Source organism: Lutra lutra, chromosome 6, assembly GCF_902655055.1.
Source record: "Lutra lutra chromosome 6, mLutLut1.2, whole genome shotgun sequence".
Classification (NCBI taxonomy): domain Eukaryota; kingdom Metazoa; phylum Chordata; class Mammalia; order Carnivora; family Mustelidae; genus Lutra; species Lutra lutra.
This window is the reverse complement of record NC_062283.1, coordinates 113,183,611-113,198,903: the sequence shown is the minus strand read 5'-3', so window position 1 is coordinate 113,198,903 and position 15,293 is coordinate 113,183,611. Positions and strand designations below refer to the sequence as shown.

General features: G+C 46.5%; 1 protein-coding gene across 3 annotated transcripts in view; it reads left to right on the top strand.

Moving 5' to 3' along the window:
* The first annotated feature begins 1,605 nt into the window (after positions 1-1,605).
* The window catches only part of BACH2 (BTB domain and CNC homolog 2), a 362,273-nt gene continuing 348,585 nt past the window's right edge, over positions 1,606-15,293 (top strand). For 2 of the 3 annotated variants that reach the window (XM_047732095.1, XM_047732087.1), the window contains exon 1: positions 1,606-2,099. The gene's annotated coding sequence lies outside the window, so the exon portion shown is untranslated. The remainder of the gene's footprint in view (positions 2,100-15,293) is intronic. The other variant, XM_047732098.1, reaches the window with a different exon arrangement.

Sequence of the window (15,293 nt, the reverse complement as noted above, 5' to 3'; positions counted from 1 at the left end):
CTCCTCACAGCTGGGCAGCCATGGCAGGCTTGTAAAGAAATGACTTTGCATGGCCCTCACAGGGATCTTCTCAAGCCTGGCCCTAGAAAAAACATCAACTGGTGCTATCAAAATGCACAAAGTCATCGCCCTGGTGCTCACATACTTACAGGAATGAGGAATGTAGAAACATCACCATCCACAAGACTAAGAACTGGCCCTGCCAGGGCAGACCGTAGATCAGTCCTCTTGGTCCTGGCCAGGGCACCAGACAGGGCCCTCGGAAGCGTGGTGTTTTGTCAACAGGGGCACTGGACCCAAAGTCAGGAGACTGAAACCTGCCCCAAGCTCTGAGGCTTCTCTTCATCTGAAAACCATAAAAACTAGCTGAGAGAAACTCTCCATGTGGTTCTAGACCTACCTGAGAGGCCCTGCAATGCTGTCAGAAAAATCTGCTTGGCCCCTTCAGCTTCCTCTCATCCATCTCTTAGCTTTCCACACAGATGGTCAAAATTGGGCCTTTTAAAACTCTGCCCTCAAAAGAAGGTGGTTCAGAGTCACATTTTGGCTGGTATCGCAAGACTCCCAGGGCAATGCTTCATTGCTTCCTCAGCATATGCCAGTGCCCATTTTACAGGGGGGATTTATGATCCTTCTCTCAGTAGAGCCAGCCAAAGTTTTATAATATTCATTAAAAATCAGCACCACATGTAATAATATGGAATACTGCCGGTACACAAGGGGGCTAAGTTATAGGTGTTCAGGGAAACGTGGCAGAATTTCTTGGCCTTGGCAGGGGTAAAGTTGCAGGCACCAGCTCTGCACTAACACAACCTTCCTTTATTGCAAATGTTCCTTCAGTTTAAGTCCTAATTACTTTCTGTAAAATCCTCACCACCATCAAGCCTTCTTCTGACAGGGCAGCCACACGATGGCCTTAAAGTGCAGCAGCAACACCCCGGCAGAGTCAGAGGCAGGGGAGAGGCTGGGACAGAGGAGGAGCTGGGGCTGAAGCTGAGAGGGAGGCTCTTGGTTTACACTTCGCAATTGCTCTCGCCGCTTAAACAAGTCGTGGGGACTCACGGACTTGCTCAGTGGGACGGGCCGAGGCTCCCGGGTGAAGGATTCAAACGTCAACACAGCTGGCGGGTCGGAAGCTACTCTTCCTCGCCCCACCCCCACTCATGAGGGGGCCCGCTTAGCTTTGTGGGTGCCCGTGGAGCATCTTTTCCCGCCCCTCCTGGGAAACGCTAGACAACCCAGGAATCCCAGGTCTCGACGTCTGGCTCCTCTGCCCGGGGACAGGGCCCTGGGCTCTGCACCCCTCCCCACGTGCCACACCAGCCCTCACCACTCCCGCCACCCCTTAAGCCCTCAACCCTTGCCTTTCAAGGCCCTCACGAGTCCGGAGCAAGGCCGGACCCAGCCAGGCGGTCAGCGGGGCCGGGAGGAGGGGGCTCTGTTCGCGGCGCGGCTGCACAAAGCGGGGAGTGCAGCGGCAGCTGAGGCGCGCCCCCTCCCGCGAGCCAGCGGAGCGCGCGCGCCCGCCCCCGCCCCTCGCCCCCCACCCCAGCCCCCGGAGCGCCATTCGCGGAGCGGCTTACGCTAGTCGCCAGGCGTACGGCGCCCCAGCGGCCGGGGAGGTGCGCTGCCCGGCTCCCGTAAAGTTATTGTGAATGGGGAGCGGGTGACGTCAGCGCCGAATGTCAACAATGTAGCGATTGAGAGTGTGGGCGTTCCGGAGAGAGCGCGAGCCGTGCGGCGCGGAGCAAACAGCGCCGAGCCGCCGCCGCCTCATCAGCAGCAGCAGCGACCGTGCACACCCGGGCTGCGGTCGCAGCAGCGCTAACGTGAGCACCCGCCGCCGCCCTCGCCACCCCGCTTGCCTACTCCCGCTGCCGCCCGGCTCTCGCTTTCCCTCCGGCCTCCCTTCGACCCTTCCCCTCCCCCTACCCGGCACACTCGGGGGGCTGGGAACGAGCTGCCATGTGATGCGCGTCCTCTCGGTGAGCTTTTGGTGACCCCCGAACCGCCCACCGCGCCGGCTCCCTGGAGGGGGCTGCAGGCTGGGAAGACGTTGGGAAGAGGAGGCGGAAAAGGACGCAAAGTTCTCTGGCGAGGTGAGTCTCTGGCCCCGGGTTCCGGGGCCCGGCGCGGGGCGGGGCGGCGGGGCAAGTTTGCGGAGGGCGCGGGTGCGCGGGGCAGGCGGGGAGGCGTGGGGAAAGCGGCGCGGGGAGGTAGCCGTGGCGGCCCGGCGCGCAGCCTCCCGTCGAGCGCCCGGCCCGCTTTTATGGCATTTTCTAGGAACGGGAAGGGGGTGGGAGCCAAGCCGGCGGACGCGCCGCGGCGAATGTGAGCTCTCTCGCCAGGCTGTTTACGGCAGGCGAGGCGGCATTGTATTTTGCTCGCGTCGACGGGTGTTTTGGAACAGCAGGGGGAGGAGGAGCAGAGGGTAATAAGTCAGGCGTGGGGAGGGCGTGCTGGAGGGAGGCGCGCGTCCGCGCGAGCCGGAGCAGCTGTCAGACCCACGGCCCTGTTCCCCGGCCCCCAGCCCGCGATCCCAGCGCCAGGCCCGGCGGCCTCCTCCTTGCCCGCGGCGTCCGCGCCTGGGGCCGCTCCGCAGGGACTGCGGCCGCCGCGCCTTCGCGCTCAGCTGTCAGTCGCGGCTAGGTAGCTAGGACCTCCGCGACTGGCGCGGCATCAAAGCCCAAGTTTAGGGTCCCGAGAAGAGGCAAGCTGGGGGCCTCGCGGCGTTAACCGCGGGATGCCATTCCTACTGGCGAATGACCGCGTTATCGGAATGCGTCCCCGGGAGCTCCAAGCGCGGCGCTCGTGCCTTCAGACTGGGAAACCTTGCACCTCCACCCCCCAAGATTCTCCATGAAATCAAAGTGCAACACACAACATCCTCTTCTTCCTCCCCGCGCTTCAGTCTCCAAGCTCCACCTAGGAGAGGAGTTTATCCCGGAGACGCATCTCCACCTCCCCACGCCAAGGCTCCCTGTGATCGCTCCGTACTTCTCTCACGGGTGGGTGCTCAGTTGCCCAGTGCCTTTGGAGAGGGCGGCGGGCGGCGCTCATGGACTACCCCAGCTGCCCGCGAGAGGGGACTCGAGTGAGCATCTCGTCCACCTCGGTCTGGCGGAGGATTTGCAGGAACTCGAACCGTGGGAGGAAGCGGGCAGGGCCGAGTGTATGCATGTGAAAGGGGCCGCGTACCCTTGGCTTCGGGGGTTGTGGACGTGCTGGGTATCCCCAGCACCTTCTCGCGTGTGGGCGAGTTTGACAACTTGGGGGAAGTTCCGGTGTAGGCGCTGTCCGGATGGTTTTGTCTGTGGCCGGAGAAGGCGCGCCTCGCAGCTCTCGCGCCGGGTCATCGCGGTCGCTGCGACCGGGGGCCCCCAAGAAGGGGGAGGGACGAGGGCGCCCCACCCCGACTGAGCCGCAGACTCCCGGCGGGCCCGCGGGTAGCGAGACACGGCGTTCCAAGGTTTTCACCTTCACTGTCTAGTGCTGCAGTCGCACTCCGTGTGTAAATTTCATCTGTTGAGCGTATTTAACTAAAAAGGGTAATTACTTTAGATAAAAATCCTTTTCTGCCTAGTGGGAGCCGTGGCGGAGATGATGCCTAATGAGATATTTTGCTTTTGTCTGTTTAGAGTAAAATTAGAGATGTTAACTCTGATAACGGTTTTCTCAGATCATTAAAATGTAACATGTAGGAAAGGCACGTCGAGCCGCGAAACTCTGGCTGACGGCAAAGAAGCTGAGCATGAAAGGCTGCCACTCTTTCGGCGGAGAGGGCTATTTTGGTAAGGCAGCGGGCGTCTTGCTGAAAATGTGAGATTGCTCCACCCTGGTTCTCTGGCAGCTCCCGAGTAAATGGCATTTTTCATTCTTGCAGGTAGTAATAAACGTGAGTCAAAATGACATCTTGTTAGAATTAGTTTTTAGTCTGTAAGAGAGATTGCTAAATTACAGTGTTGCGCTCAAACTGCTCCAGTGAAAGGTCTGTCAGCATTTCCATTATAAATTCAGTTTTTCAGGAGTTTATAATTTCACCACAAAACTTGTGGTGGCTGAAGTGTTTCTCCCTTCCAGTGTTCTGGTTTGGAGAACACATTGATTGATTGCCCAATTCTGCCCTATTTTGCTTTTCCTGAAACTTGGAATGTCATTCAAAGGGGAGGGGGCTCCCCAAAATGGAACACAGGACCATGGGATGAAGTACTTTTGTTAGAACACACTTTATATATGCAGAGCAATATTTTCATTTTGGATTTTGGAAGGCTTTAGCTTTGACATTTGGTAATCTTAAGTGTGTTGAGTTAATTCCTCTGGTATCTGTCAATTCTGCAGGTGGATCGAAATGTCAGTTCCTATTGTATATGCCAGGATTACATGAAAAAACATTCTCTTCATACATGTGTATGTATGAACTCTCAGCTAAATTATGAGTACCTTTGTTAGTTACTTTTCTTTGTAGGTGGCATGTGAGGATCTGCCATAGAGAAGCAGGGGTAAAGCAGAAAGGCAGGGAGGGAATCAGAACAACCCTCTCCTCTCCCCACCCCAATTCCCTTTTCAGTATCACTAATGCCTGGGAGGAAACCATTTATTCTCTTTCTATTGAATCATGCCTTTGACTCAGTGTCTTCAGGCTAGTCCCTTCCAGTGGCTCAACCTCTGGCTGCTCTTCGAGGGGCTTAATTATTTGCAAACTGTCTTGAAATCCCTGGATGAAAGGCACGGCATAAGTGCAAAGTATTGTTATTCAGATATGGGATTTAATGATCCATTACAGTTCATCAGGAAATGCACTTTGCAGTGATGGTAGGAAACGTTTCCACCTGATAGAGGGTAATAATAACTGCTTAAAAGTAGGTTCAGATTACAGATGAGACAATTAACTCTAGCCATGTGCTCTTCAATTTGTTGCAATTCATTTTGTGATCAAAGTGAGTCGCAGAGAGCCAGATGGTCAGGTTCATGTTCAAATCTCTCCTAGGCCAGCCCTTCACTTCTGGGCCCTCTGTCTGCACGCCGCAGGGACTTATTCATTAGCGCTTGTGAGCTGTTCTGCAGAATGTATGATCGGGGGCTCCTGTGATGCCAACAAAAGGGCTCAGGCCAATCTATATTGTGGGAGCAGTTTAATTTTACTTGGATTAACTCGCGCTTAGTGTCTCTGGTATGGATCCAGCCTTAACAAGGGAGGAGAGGGATCCTGGAAGCTCTGTAGCTCAGCTGTGTGGTGCTTTCACTCCCTTACCTTTTGTACCTCAGATTTCAGGGGGTTGGGGTATCTGGCTGGTTGTAAATACTGGCTTCGTTGCTGAATGAATGACGGAACACTCAGAGACACTTCCTGTTTTGCTGAGGGGTTGTGGTGTCTACACCCGGCTGTGTGGACCTGTGCTTGTTCTGTTGTACCCTCCTCCCCTGCTCAGACGGGTCTCACACTTGGTTGAATCTTCTGTTGTTAATCTTCTTGAAATCCTTAATAATTCTTGAATTCAGAGCCCTTCATTTTCATCTTTCACTCTCCTGGTGAGGATGGGGGCACAGCACAGAGGGGCAGGCAACTACTATTTTGTCTCAGCTTCTAGTCGTCGACTGTTGCCAGGTAGGGATGGGTGGGAGTACAGGCTTTGTGTTACCATGCTATCTGATATACCCAAGAGAAGCTGTTTATCTGATAGACTTCTACGTGGAATCCCTAATTTTTAAAGATTAGCTCAAAAATTTTGAAATGTTGGATGAGAATAATACGCAATTGCTAGAGCTGGCCGGCAGGCAGCCTGTCTTCTACCACTGAACCGGCTTACACATCTTATTGTTTGATATTTCTGTATCTGGCTGTTTCCTAAGAGCCTGGCACACAGGAGATGATTTATGAGTCGCCACCAAATAAATGGTTATAGCTATCCAAAAAGTTGCAAGATGTAAGAAAAACAAAACTTGAAATCCACACTGAGTCCCAATCAGAGATTGGTAACTTTCCTTTGGAGAGAGAGGCCACCTTAAAGGCCAAAGACTAAATACCATCGGCACCATGTAATCCTCTGCAGGTAAATAATCCATCGCTTTTGAATAACCTGTTCACTACGTACATGAGAATTTGACATTTGAAAACACCCACTAAAATAATAGCTGTGATTTATTGAATGCTCATGATGTGCCAGAAACCACGTTGACTACTTGACCTATTCGTATCTCATTGACTCCTCAAAGCAACCCTGTGAAGTAGGCATCGTGCCCATTCTACAGAAGAGGAATTTTCTCACTTCATGTGGCAAAGAATTTCAACTGAATGCAGTGTGTGTTTTCTTGACTGCCTAAAGATTATTCCCCATCCTGTATACACAGTCTAGCCCTGAGTCAGTGACTAGGTGTGAGGTGGGGACCGTAGTAAACAGAGGATATGGCTCCTACTCTCCTGTACCAGCAACAGAGAACAATATTAGATGCAACATCTTTGTTAAAACCTGTGTTTATACAGCCAGCACTGCATCTGCCTCCCGGTTCCTCCCTTTTCTTTCCTGGATGGTAGGGAAGCTCCAGAGACATAGGACCCTATCAGAGGCACTTGAGGATCTGAAGCCAGGACTGGTTGTAACAATTTGCATTTTGGGGGAAAAGATGATGAACTTCTGGCTCCTCTGGAGCCGTGTTAGGCAAAGCAGCAACAAATCCTTGGGAATGACAGAAAATCACTCTTGTTTTAAAAGTGACAGTGTATGACCTAGTCCTGGCCCATCTTTAAATTTTGTGGAAATATTTACACATTGTTTGAGTCCAAACTGAAACCTGTTGTGAACTAAACATTTTATAAATTCAGATAGACTGCCCACAATATTCTTTCTTTTTCGGTGGGGGGGGGGGGGTGTGTGTGTCTAGGATATTTCATAGAAAAGTAGTTTTCTTTGCCAATTCAACATCTTTTCTTTTACTTTTCTCCCTTTTCTTTTTCCTTTCTTGTTCATTTCAGATGTCAGTCTACCTAAAACTGAAACCTGATCTTACCATCAGCTGCTGCTCAGCTTCCCTAATGCTGGAAGTATCCTCAGAATCTCTTCTCTGTCCTTTTCAAGGACCAATTCTTTTCTAAAGAATATGGAAATTGAACCTTGTCTTATTAGTGGCACTACTTCACAAATCAGGCAGGAATTTTGCCTTTGTTTTCCTTGAGCTATTTTTTTCCAAAATAATAAATCTGCCCAATCTGAAAGCACTTCACGTACTCCTTTATTCTAGTCATTGGAATTACAGCCAAAATGTCTCTCATTCTTTCCCAGTGACTTCGTAATCATCATTTCTCCAGCATATTCCCCTGGTTAACTTCTCTTTTGTTCCTTAGCCTGATAATAAATTGTCCTTTGGTTCTGAGATGTGTCATTTTCCTCCCTGACCTTTTTGTGTGTCTCCTGCAGGCTGTAGGACACACTGTGGATACCCCTGAGAGCTGGTGCTTGGTCGCTGAGCTCCCTCCTGTCTTTGTGTCAGCTTTCATCTTCTCCTTCCCCAACCATTTAAATCTCCACTGTCCAGTGCTCCCAGGCTTCTCCTAATTGTTTTCATTTGTTCCTGAGCCTACAGCTAGCGTGTGACATACTCCAGGCTTGTTTCAGAAGAAATCTTTTTGAGTTTTCAGGGCCTCCATCAATTCTCGTCTTGCATACCCTTCTCTTCTCTCTCCCCCGTCAATTTCTGCAAATGCTTCCAGAGTTTCCTCGGGACTCTCCACGAGTCTCACTCGGAAGCTTAGACTTTCACTTTGGAGTTTAAAGTTGAGAGAACCCAGAGTGGTTATTCCCATTCTGTAAGTACGAAAACAAGGGGGAGGTGTGTGCTCAGCAAGTTTGCTCACTGTCCCGGGATCCACACATCACTGACAGTTTTTCTTTTCTTCCCATTCTGTATTTTCCTAAGCAACAAAACCACATGAGTGTCACGAAATGGGACAAGCGTTAAGTGCCATTCTTTAGAGATAGATGCCTCATTCATTCCATAAATAAACATATACTAAGCATCTCTTATGTGGCAGGCATTGTGTTAAGTGAGCATAGTGCTCATGGGGAGCAAAGACAGCCCTGGCCCCTGCCCTAGTGAAGAACGACATCAAATAGGAGAGATGACGGGGCACCTGGGTGACTCAGACAGTTAAGCTCCAACTCTTGATTTCAGCTCAGGTCTCAGGGGGAAGACAGATCTTGCTTGAGATTCTCTCCCTCTCCTTTTGCCCCTTCCCCGGCTTCTGTATGCACATGCATGCTCTCTCTCTCTCTCTCTCTCTCTCAAATCTTAAGAAAAAAAAAAAAGGTAAGAAAAATGGCATTAATTAGGTGGTGAGAGATCACCACTACATGTTCTGTGAAGGAAAGGTATTCCATGCAACAGAGGGCACAATGGTGGGATTTCACCAGGTTGGGAAGTTGGGGTAGCCCTCCCAGAGAAATTATGGAGTGAGGTACCATCTGGGCCCATCTGAAATTTGGGGCTTGCCATTGCCTCATAGCTTCCTAATCCTATTAATTCACTACTATCTTTGGTCCTTTGGAGTATTGTATAAACCATGATATAGCCCTTGGGGCCATTTTGGCAAATAATGGTTCCTGTATACAGAGTCCAGAATTGATTCATTTACCTACATCTTTAGAACCTGATAAAAACAGAATTGTTAATTGCCAAGACTACTGTTCATTCTCATCCTTGGAAAGAAATTCACAGTAGCATTTTTATTTTGAACCTATTTAGGGTCATTTTGACATTTAAATGGTTGGAAGTTACACAGACATCCCTCCGAGTTGGCAGGTATGTGTATGACATAGGCAAGGATCTTTAGTGAAAATGTGAGCCCAGCTTCTATATGAAACCCCTGCTCAGCTCAGAGCAGGAAGGTTTCGGGCCTCTGAAGACCAAGAAGGATTATTTAGACTATTCTTAGTATAATTCAGGAGTTTTGACAGTATCTATCAATTTATTTTAAGGCATTTTAAAAAAAGATTTATTTATTTATTTTCGAGAGAGAGAATGAGCAGGGGGAGGGGCAGAGGCAGAGGGAGAGAGAGAATACACAGGCAGATTCCCCAGCAAGCCCAGAGCCCAGAGCCGGACTTGGGTCCTGAGATCACGACCTGAGCCAAAACAAAGAGTTGGTGAATACTGAGCCACCCAGACGCCCTGACAGTATCTATTTAAAACAAACTACTGTATTGTATGCTAACACTCTTTTTCTTTGATGTTAGCTAACCTATGTTGGGAGCTTCCTATGTGTGTTGTTCATATTAACTCATTTAATCCTTGTAACAAACCCAGAGCTAGGTGTAATCATTAGAAGCTGAGACACAGATGCCACCCAGCTAATGAGGGGTAGAGCTGAGATTGGAAACTAGGTGTCTGATGCTAGGGCCTGTTCTCTTAACCACCATGCTATTCTGTCCCCCTGCCCCTCTCCCCCTGCTTTTCCTTTTTGCTCCCTCGCAGTTTTCAAAAGTGGAAATATAGGCCAACTCACTCTGCAATATTGAATTATTTTGTTGACATCTATCTGAAAGATAAAATTGAAAAATAATGTGTCAGTGAACTTGAATGAATATGCCTTTTGTCTTTCATATGATTCATTTTCTAATAATTTCATTCCTCAGGTCTAATTGTCCATTTGGGGATCAGAGAACAGAAGTGGTGACATAAAGACCAAAGAAGAACTAGACAAAGAACATGAATCCCATGCCTCTTTTCCCAGGATTTTCTTGTAGTTCAAGCCTCTGCCTTTTGTTAAGTGAAGACTTTGTTTTTAGCTTTTCTTTTCTTTTGATGAGGTAGGAAAGGTAAAAGACTTATACTAGGTAGATTATTCTACTGAGGTGGAAGAATTTCACCCAGAACCAATTCCATTAGAGCTCCTAATTAGAAATATTAGCTACTAGTAACAGATAAAAGCAGGTAACCTTTGCTCTCATTCTAGTCAATTTCAGGAAGAGATTATCTTGCCAGATTAGCATGTTGCAACTCTCAACTGGGGATTTGAATGGTTTTAAAGGATTCAGCCAGGCAGTTGGTTTGGCAGTGACCCTGATTACCTCAGGTCTGTAGGGTCACTGTTGAGAATGCTGACTCAGCTGTGCCCTGGGACAGACATCCACGTTGTCTTCCTTAGTCAAGAGGCATTATTCTTGGGGCGCCTGGGTGGCTCAGTGGGTTAAAGCCTCTGCTTTCAGCTCAGGTCATGATCCCGGGGTCCTGGGATAGAGCCTGGCATCGGGCTCTCTGCTCAGCGGGGAGCCTGCTTCCTCCTCTCTGCCTGTCTTTCAGCCTACTTGTGATCTCTGTCAAATAAATAAATAAAATCTTTAAAAAAAAATAAAAGAGGGATTATTCTTGGGAGCTGCTAGAACAGCAAGCATACATTTGAAGCTCAATTTGGAAAATGATCTAGTGTATGAATGTATTGTGCTTATTTTTCAGTATTTAGTTCAAATTTTGGAGATGGCTAAATGAGGAGATGCTTAGTGTGTCACTGTTGGAGGTTTTAAGTGATTAAAAAAATCAAGCAGATGAGTGCATAAAGATTTCTATGCAAACAATGATGAGCTTAAATTAAAGCTGCTGATTTCGTATGAGAATTACTTGCATTGATTTGTAGAATATCTATATGGGTTCAAGATTCCATATTATGCAAATGAATGAGCCCCGAAGAGTCAAACTGTGGAAAAAAAAATGAAATTAACTATAAAGATATTATTACCCATTCAGCAAGAGGAAAATGCAGGCATACTTAGAGTTAACCCCTACTTTTCATCTGCCTCCTGGGGAAGATCAGTGTCAGGGATGATGATCCTTTCTGTAGTTGTAAAGCTAGGCAAGGTTTGCTATGAATTCTTCACTGTCTTCTTTTCCATCCTTCTACTCTCTGTGATGCCTTTCAGTCATGAGTACCCTTAACTAGTCCCCTCATTCCCTTTCAAAACCAATCTCAGAAAGGGATTTTATGAAACCAATTTTACTAGGGTATAAATAACAGTACCATTCTAGTACTCACTTCTTTCTGAAGCATCAGCATACTAACAGGAGAAAAAGCCAAAGTAGTTAAATTCTGTAGATGTAAATGTTAAGATTTCACATACTTGTAAACTGGTTATGGGAGGACATTTCTGAGCAAAGAGAGGGCTGTTCATAAATCCAACCCTGGACAGAGGATATAGATAAGCAGAAGATAAAAACCACTGTAATATTAAAAATACAACCAATGATTTTTAATGTTATAATACATTTGTCAGTGAACACCACCTTCCTCCTGCCAAACACTGGATCTGATCACACAAACCTGTGTAACAAGATGGTGTGTTATTTGACATTTAAACAGAGCTTCAGGGAAAAGCCTTGGTTTATAATTAGGAATTTTTGTCATTTCAGTAGCAGTGAACCCAAAATACTCTATTATCCTTAAGTATTCAATTTTAGGAGAAAAAAAATAATGGACCCCGTTCAACGGCTTCCCTATCCTATTTTATTACTAAAACTCGAGTTGATAGGTTTAAGATTTTATTTATTTATTTGACAGAGAAATCACAAGTAGGCAGAGAGGGAGGCAGAGAGAGAGGAGGAAGCAGGCTCCCTGCTGAGCAGAGAGCCCGATGTGGGGTTCAATCCCAGGACTCTGGGATCATGACCTGAGCCGAAGGCAGCGGCTTAACCCACTGAGCCACCCAGGCGCCCCTCGAGTTGATAGGTTTAAAAATTGGCATGCTCTATGCTATTAGCATGGTGATGACATGTGGATGTTTGGAGAAGTTGACTGACTAATGAAACCATGAAACTAATGAAACTAATGAAATGCTTATTTTAGATAGACAGGTTACCTGCTAAATACCCAGTTGTGGAGTCTCAACTGCATCTCGTAGCACCCCTCCCCCAAGGCAAACGCCTCCAGCAACCATGCTATGTTGAGTTGATGGCGCCATCTAGTGCCAATCTGTGGAACTGTCCTGCTGGACTCCTTCCTTTGCGGTATTGGTCCGGGCCTCTGGGTGGAAAGACTCCTCTCTGGGAGTTCACGGTCTAGTGGGGGACCTTTCTCTAATTCTTACCTTTCCTCTGTCTTCCTCGTTTAGTTATATCCCCATGCCTTCTTTCCTCCCAGACTCCATTTCCTTTTGTTCCTCAATCACTAGTATCCCCCTTTTGTAACCATTCTTCTATTTTTCTCTTCCAACTCTTGGTCATCTTTTTTTTTTTTTTTAAATCAGTGCTCACAACTGATAAATATAAAGATTTTTTTAATGAGGGCAACTGGGTGGCTCAGTGGGTTAAAACCTCTGCCTTTGGCTCAGGTCATGATCCCAGGGTCCTGGGATCGAGTCCCGCATCGGGCTCTCTGCTCAGCAGGGAGCCTGCTTCCTCCTCTCTCTCTGCCTGCCTCTCTGCCTACTTGCGATCTCTGTCTGTCAAATAAATAAATAAAATCTTTAAAAAAAATTTTTTTTAATGATACATTATCTCAAAGTAAGAGAATGCTTTGCATTTTAAAGTGAAATTAATCATTTAAACCATGTTAAAAGAACCAGAGTGAAACTAAAGACCAAGTCCAAAAGTCTTATTTAGAAGGCTGTCCCTTTATCTTCCTCTGATTAGAAACTTCCTCAAACACAGTCACTCAGGAGGCTTTTTTCCATTTTTAATTGGTTTTGGAACTATTGTTATAATATTATTTTCTCTTTTTAAATTGCAAATTTAACCTCTCACTCATATTTTACCTTCGAGAACAGTTTCGTGGACTGTGCTGAGACGCTGTCTCACTAGCATGGCATTGTTTCTATGGGAAAATGCGTTCTGAGTTCCAGACCACCAGTTTTCCTGTAGATATTTGGGTCCTGTATTAAATGAGAGACCAGAGATGAAAGACATGTAGGACGAACGTGAGAGGTAATCACTCTATAACGTTTGTGGGATCTGAATTAGTGTACAGGTTTAACTCTCCCACATCAAACAGTGAATTTTAAATTTCCACTTATGTTAAGCATCTTGATATTGTGGGTTTGAAAGTAAGTCCCCTCTGAAAAACAGGAACTGTGCTGGTCTGTTACCAGTTTTTGTGGTTGATAGGGCAACTATTTTGATTTTTCAGAAGGGAGGAAAAGCAGTTAAATCCAGTTAAAATTAAAACCAGTTAAAATTAACTGGCTTGTAAGATTTGAATGCAGCTGTTCCACACATCACAACATGGAGAGTGAGCTGTTTGTTTATTACCACGATGAATTATTGGGAGCCGTTGCTGCTTTTTGAGCAGTGGCATATAGATTATTTGTATTTTTTATCTAACCTTGGAAAATAGAACTGCAAGGTTCGAGAGGTTCCTGTTTGCTAATTTGCATGTACCTTGTTTTGATTTTTTGCTGGGTAGGTGTGTGCACCTTATGCATGCAAGAGTAATTTAGCATGTCAGCAGTTTCCTAAGAGAAGTGCTTGCTGACTCATGCAGCTGTTACGGCACTCAGCCCGAGGCACTGTAAACTGCCCACAGGGCCATGCTGCCCTCGGAGAGCACCCGGGCGTTGAGCGGCTGGTGGGCTATTTTCAGATCTGCAGTCACTGCTGAGCTGGGTTCCCTTCTTCAGCAGCCAATCGGAGCCTTCTGGTTGCAGGGTAGAATGTTGGGCATATTTCTACCTTTACAGAGACTGCTTAAGAATAATGGCATTTCTGGGAATCCCTCAGGAAAATGGATTGTTTACTTCATTTACCTTTTCTGGGGGCTCTTTAAGGGCAGAAGGGTAAGGGGATGATATTAAGGGAAAGTTATATGCTGTTATTTCTTCCTTAGCACTGGAAGAAACTCTCGTAAACCTTTAACGTAGGTTTTCTTGGTGTAACTGAAACTTGACCTACTTCTCCCTCTGGGAGGGGCATGTGCCTTGAGTGGGGAGTAGAGGAGTGGGTGCTCAGTGGCTCGCCTGACATGGTTTTGTGTGGTTCAAGCCCTTAAGTGATGACAGAGTTTGTTTATATCTGTTGCATGTTATTAAGGTTATAAAAAACAAAACAAAACAAAAAAACAACAACCTAACCTCAGGTCATTTTAAATCTGGCATGTGTTTTCAAAGATGGTTTCACTGTTTGTTTTTGGAGTTCAGTTCTGCTTATTTTCATCGGAAAGTGTGAAATGTTACTTTTCTGAGGTTTCTAAATAAACTTCCTTTTATAGATAAGAGTTGATCAAATCATCTCAACCTATCTTGAGAAGGATGAATGACTTGAGATCAGCTGGGGAAGGGAAGCTTTGCACATCCTTGAGGAGTTCTCCTCCTTCTTTTCTTTTTCTTTCTTTTTTCTTTTTCTTTCTTCTTTTTTTTTTTTTTTAGCTTCAGTAAGCATTCTGAAGCAGCTTTGACCAGTAATAAAGAAAAAGCCAAGCCACAGTGACTGTGTGTAACATGATGTTGATGGAAGTTCTTGGTTTCCGCCGATACAAATGACTCATCAGTATCAATAGAATTGTGACTTCTAATAATAACACAGTGCAAGACCTTCACAACATGTGGTTTTAGTCCTAGCTGTTAGTGAAAGGTTGGAAAATATTAGTTTGAGCTTTTTTTTCTGATCTCATTATTTCACCCAAGTATAAAGTTGTTTTTTGTAGGTGTGATGATCACAGTATTGTTTTTTCATCTTATGTTTTTAGTTTCATTATGACCAAGTAGCCAAAGTCAGATCATTTCATCGTTTAGAAATCTGTGTAGTAAGCATATTCTGTCAGGGCTGTGTTTTGAGGGAAATGTGGCTGAAAAGCAGATCCTCCCTGAACAGAGAGAGGAAAAAAACGGTACCCACTACAGTCCTCGGAGCTGCTTGCCTCCTACACAGCATGTACTATGGAGGGCTGTGGTATTGCTGACTAGCCCTATTGCCATGTGAGTCATTGTCAAGGATTCCAAGAGGAGGGTTAACAGAAAATGCGAGTCAGAGGAAATAGCAGAGTGGAGGAGGAGCACTTATCACAGGAGGAAGGGCCTTGCCTCCTTTCCATGGTCAGGAGGCTGCCTGGGAGACCCTGAACATCACAGGGAGGTCCTGGGTGTGTTCAAACAGGGTAGCCTGTTGCTTGCATCTGTATATGTGAGCATTCTTGTTTTCCTGTTTAGTTTTAGTTTGTTTCGCCTGTCGTTTGGCCAGACCATTCAGGTTCATTATCTCAGCTCTGTACCACAGTGGTCTGACCCAAGAGCCTTTCCCTTTTACATTTTGTAATGCAGGCAGCTGAATTTCTAGAATTTCTAGTTTTTTCTTTCTAAACATGATCTTTAGAAACATTCCAT